We start from the raw sequence: 5,970 nt of genomic DNA on the forward strand, positions 1-5,970 counted from the left end.
CTAAAACCTAACCCTAACTCCTAAAACCTTACCCTAACTCCTAAAACCTAACCCTAACTCCTAAAACCTTACCCTAACTCCTAAAACCTTACCCTAACTCCTAAAACCTAACCCTAACTCCTTAAACCTAACTCCTTAACCCTAACCCTAACTCCTAAAACCTAACCCTAACTCCTAAAACCTAACCCTAACTCCTTAAACCTAACCCTAACTCCTAAAACCTAACCCTAACTCCTTAAACCTAACCCTAACTCCTAAAACCTAACCCTAACTCCTAAAACCTAACTCCTTAACCCTAACCCTAACTCCTAAAACCTAACCCTAACTCCTAAAACCTTACCCTAACTCCTAAAACCTTACCCTAACTCCTAAAACCTAACCCTAACTCCTAAAACCTTACCCTAACTCCTAAAACCTAACCCTAACTCCTAAAACCTTACCCTAACTCCTAAAGCCTTACCCTAACTCCTAAAACCTAACCCGCCAGTGCCTCCTGGGGGCATCGATTTTTAAGCACAATTTTTAGAAGCCCTAATGGCTCACACAACCCACCCATCCCATCACCCTAACCCTAACCGTGGTAATTTGGCCCCAACCCTATCTAATTTGATTCATTCTAACTCTATTTAATTTGACCCTAATCCAATTATTCCTATCCTTAGCTTAACGCCAACCTAACATTCTATCTTTCAAGTCCAAATTATCCCGAACCCTACCTACTTCTGTACCAAGCTGATGCCCGCTGTCCCTCAACCCAATTTATTTCCACTAACCCTACCCTAAAATCTATGAACCCAAAGTTAAAAGCCCAAATTAAAGAAACAAAGAAGGGGAAAAGAAACTAAGGTCCAAATGAAAAAACTAAAGTCTAAGAAACCCTAATGAAAAAACAGAGGGGGAAGAGTATAAAAGGGCGGTTTAGATGAGGAGAGTAGATGGGGGTGACAGACAGTGGTGGGAGGCCAAACGTGGCAAAGGGGAGGAAAAGGAAAGAGGGAAGCCAAGGGAGAGGAGTGAGGATAGAGTGAGTGGAAGAGAAGGGGATGGAAGGAAGGAAAAGAATGGCAAAAGGGAACAATAAAAATAGAAAAATAAAAAATATAAAAACATTAAAATATTGTTTAATAAATCCAAAATAGGAAATGTAAATTAAAGACAAAGAACTTAAAGATAAGGACAAAGAAATAACTTAATAAAACCAAGTAAGGAACAAATGGCAAAACCAAAATAAGATAGGGAAAGTTAAGAAACTATATAAGAAAAGCAAGAAGGAAAAGTAAGAGGGAAAAGGAAAGAGGATAAGAAGGGGAGCCCAGGGATCAGAGAGTGAGAGATGCCGAGTCGGCGCCACTCTCTCCAGGTTACAGGCATCGCCTGAAGAGGGCCTAATTGGTCGGAACATCGCGGCAAGCCTGTTGCTAATTAAAACCAAATATGGTTAATTTTTTGAAACTCCACCACATTCGGGTGGTGGACCCAGCCCCCAGGAAGGAGTGTGCATGGGTCTGCCTCCCACTAGTTGGGGGCAGGCCCAAACTCCTTAAAACTAACCCTGACTCCTAAAACCTAACCCTAACCCTAACCCAGCCACGTCTGAATTCAGATTTAGCTGATGGGTCGGGTGTGGCGACGGCAGGGCGTTTAGCTGGTGATCCTCAGGTGAGCAGCCCTCGACCCTGACCCTGTTCAGAAGGGTCAGAGGTCAGAGTCCAATCAGAGAAACAGATCCTAGCAGATTAGCATGACTGACGTTAGCAGCTGTGACCACAACAATTTGTTCTTTATTATAACACAAGTAACTGTCACAACTGTTGTGGTTAACATCTGTTCCCATGACAACAAGTGACCTTTGAAGCTGCAATCAGGAGGGACTTGGCCTTGAGAGGAGGGACGAAGTGCTAGCGTTATTGGCGAGGACACGAGAGACGCTGACTGAAGTCACGTTAGCTAAGACAAAGGAGGTGTTGGTGGTCGATATGTACAAGTATGTAAATATTACTTGAAGTAACATGATTACTAACAATGCTGGGAGTACTTTTAAACTCTGAATATTTATAGGACGTTGATACTCACAGGACGCGTGATCCCATTCATGAGTTCCCATCAACTTCTGTTTGATGATGGTCGATATTTGCTCCACGGTCGGATTTGTACATGTCAGCGCTAAACCACGGTGGTGATGAGTGAGCGACCATAAAACAGCGCCTCTGTTCAGCGAATTTTCTGAATTCCATAAATCGTCGCGTCTTCAATGTTTTTAATTGCCTCCCCAGGGGTAAATAAAGTTCTCACGTTTATGAGGTTTTGCTCATGTTAAATCATACTGTGGTTAGGGTTAGCTAACCCATCCAGAGGGTTAGGGTTAGCTAACCCACCCAAAATGTCTGTTAGTTGATGAACGGGAGCTCAGCGGCACACCCCAGGGTGCCCACCGTCCCAGTTTCACCTGATGTTTCTCCAGTTTTGAACTGGTTTAACAGGATTTGTGTGATTTGCTCCTCAGAATGAGTCGTTTCAAAACTATAAAAACAAACTGTTTAACTCTTTTCTCAGAATTTTGAACCGCAAGGCGAGTTTGGTGATGGTGCGTCTCGGCTCTTTGGCTCGTTCATCCATCAGCGCCGTTAATTCACACGAGTGAGAAGCAGCCATCATTTTGTCCTCCCGCCATATTCATCAAGAAGAATCATCAAGATGAATCATCAAGATGAATCATCAAGACGGAAAAGCTGCTGGCTGGGCGGCGGGCGGGGGCCTCCACCGCGGCGCATCAGTATTCAGGCGCTCAGCGGCCCGTGAGTAAACACAGAAGCGCTGGCCTCGGCAAATTTAAGACACAGCCATTTTAGCGCGGCGGCTATTAAACGATCTGCCGTTATTTATTTCCTTTGCTTGTTATTAACGCCGGACGTGATCTTATTCTAATTATATCAGGCCCAATCAGCAGCGGCGCCGCCGCCTCATCTCCATTAGCTTCGTCTTTCACACTGCGACTCTAATTCAATGAGACGTCGAACATTTAAATGCGGAGGTCAGGAGTTTCCTCCGACTCGTCCTGCTCTGCTCTCTCTTACTGCCTCGTCTAATTGTGTTTGCCCCCCCGCCGCGTGACTGATCGTCCCGCAACGCCGTCCCGTCACAGGAACTGAACACTAATATGTTGGTTTGCTCTCCAATGCTAATATGTGTTTAGTGGTGGACACACGGCGAGCATTCTGCCGCCAGCAGACGATGACCGTCACGGAGGCGGCGTGATGTAACAAGAGAGCACTGGTGCTGACGTCATGAGACGTCAAAGATGGTCAGCGGACAGGAAGCTGGACATGGAATAACATGGAGGACACGATGATGCGAAGGCAAGTGAAGAGAGACGTCAGTGACGACCTGAAGGATGCGTTGGGCGTCAGGGTGCCGCACCTGAGATGTTCAGACACACCAGCCAACAGAAAAATGTCTAATTATCAGACCTGAAATCGTTAAACCTCGGACCTCACTGACCTGGACGAACGACTGAGCCCCTCTGAACTGAAACGGTTCATGTCCCCGTGGAAGTGGACGGGCCGTCAGGGTGCCAACCAAAGCGAGTGCAGAAGAGTCTGTGTTCTTACTAACGGCCACCAGGGGCGACACCACTGGCTCCATGCCGGCTGGCTCCGCCCTGTTTGATCATGGTTTGTAAAGACAGATTTTTTTTTTTGAGGGGGGGGGGGGGCCCGGTGGAGCAGTGGTCCTCACTGTGGCCCCCAGCAAGAAGGTTGTGGGTGGAGCAGTGGTCCTCACTGTGGCCCCCATCAAGAAGGTTGTGGGTGGAGCCCCGGCTGCAGCACGGGGTCTTTCTGGGTGAGTCTCCATGTTCTCCCTGTTCCTGCTGGGTTCTCTCTGGTACTCCAGCTTCCTCCACAGTCCAAAGACATCAAGAGGGACCAGGTTAATCCAGACTCTAAATTGACCGTAGGCGTGGCTGGGAGAGCCAATGGTTGTCTGTCTCTATGTGTTGGCCCTGCCATGGACTGGTGACCTGTCCAGGGGGAAGGCTGCTGGGATAGGCTCCACCCCCACCACCCTGAACAGGAGAAGAGGGAGAACATGGAGGGATGGAGGGAGGGATGATGGAGGGATGGAGGGATGATGGATGGGTGGATGGAAGGATGATGGATGGATGGATGGATGGAAGGATGATGGATGGATGATGGATGGATGGAAGGATGATGGATGGATGGATGGAAGGATGGATGGATGGAAGGATGATGGATGATGGATGGATGGAAGGATGATGGATGGATGGATGGAAGGATGATGGATGGATGAATCGAAGGATGATGGATGGATGGAAGGATGATGGATGGATGGATGGATGGATGATGGATGGATGGAAGGATGATGGATGGATGGAAGGATGATGGATGGATGGAAGGATGATGGATGATGGATGGATGATGGATGGATGGAAGGATGGATGGAAGGATGATGGATGATGGATGGATGGAAGGATGATGGATGGATGGATGGAAGGATGATGGATGATGGATGGATGGATGGAAGGAAGGATGATGGATGATGGATGGATGGAAGGATGATGGATGGATGATGGATGAAGGATGATGGATGATGGATGGATGGAAGGATGATGGATGGATGGAAGGATGATGGATGGATGGATGGATGGATGGAAGGATGATGGATGGATGGATGGAAGGATGATGGATGGATGGATGGAAGGATGATGGATGGATGGATGGATGGAAGGATGATGGATGGATGGAAGGATGGAAGGATGATGGATGGATGGATGGAAGGATGATGGATGGATGGATGGATGGAAGGATGATGGATGGATGGATGGAAGGATGATGGATGGATGGATGGAAGGATGATGGATGGATGGATGGAAGGATGATGGATGGATGGATGGAAGGATGATGGATGGATGGATGGATGGAAGGATGATGGATGGATGGATGGAAGGATGATGGATGGATGGATGGAAGGATGATGGATGGATGGATGGAAGGATGATGGATGGATGGATGGAAGGATGATGGATGGATGGATCAATGGATGGAGGAACAGATTTTTTGTGCTTGTTGAAGTTCCCAAAGACTTTTTCTGAGGACCACTGCAAGACTTGTGCAGGTCCCCGGACCCCAGGTTGAGAACCCTCCCTCTTTCTCCTTAGCCCTTATACGGATGATTAACTCAACACTAAGTGCTGGAAGTGATGTCATCCTGCCTGGAAAGAGAGATCTCGTCTGATTGGCTCACAGGCCTGCGGCCGCCAGATGTGACGTGGACAGTTGGAGCTGCGCTCACTGATCGTCTTCATGTCACTGGAGACACTCAGGGGCCTCATCCTTTACTATCTGTCTGACTGTGTGTGTGTGTGTGTGTGTGTGTGTGTGTGTGTGTGTAATGGCCTCCATTCATTATGAGGCCAGTTGATTTTCATTTACTCTCTCAGCTCTAACAATTAAAGGGAGCAGCTGAGGAGGTGATGGAGGGAGCGGGACGCCCAGAGGTCACCCACCACTTTAGGTGATGAATTAAATACCATTATCAAACACACACACACACACACCGACACACACAGACCGGTGTTACCTCACAGGGAACACCCCCCCCATTCCCACCCTTACCTCTGGCATCCCAACTAAACGCCTAATCTGCCCTCCAACACCAAAAACATGTCTTAACCATCAAAAGTCAGGCACCACTGGGGGGGCCCAGATTTCTGGCCCCTGAGAGCACCGGGGTCCCCACAAAGGTAGGTAACCTGAATATGAATGAGCGCCGAGGCTGCAGGTCTGCGGACCGCAGCTGGTCGCGTCATTTTAGCTGTAGCATCAAATCCAAATGACCTGCTGACACGTTATGTGGAAAATAAGGAAGAGGTCTCATCCGCAGGCGCTGAAGAGGCCGGATGGAAAACGGCGCCCTTTCATATTTTCTTCTTTCCTTTATTTGCGTGAATGA

The 5,970-nt window shown here is 48.0% G+C and overlaps 1 long non-coding RNA gene across 1 annotated transcript; it reads left to right on the plus strand.

Annotated features, from left to right (window-relative positions):
- Nucleotides 1–1,901: 1,901 nt before the first annotated feature.
- LOC147269842 (uncharacterized) lies at nucleotides 1,902–3,338 on the plus strand. Its single transcript, XR_015111630.1, has 3 exons — nucleotides 1,902–1,984; nucleotides 2,554–2,795; nucleotides 3,194–3,338. It is a non-coding gene; the product is annotated as an uncharacterized LOC147269842 (long non-coding RNA).
- The last annotated feature ends 2,632 nt before the right edge of the window (nucleotides 3,339–5,970 follow it).

This window comes from Aulostomus chinensis, chromosome 2 (genome assembly GCF_037954235.1).
Source record: "Aulostomus chinensis isolate RoL2024-O1b breed Wild chromosome 2, RoL_Achi_v1.0, whole genome shotgun sequence".
NCBI lineage: Eukaryota > Metazoa > Chordata > Actinopteri > Syngnathiformes > Aulostomidae > Aulostomus > Aulostomus chinensis.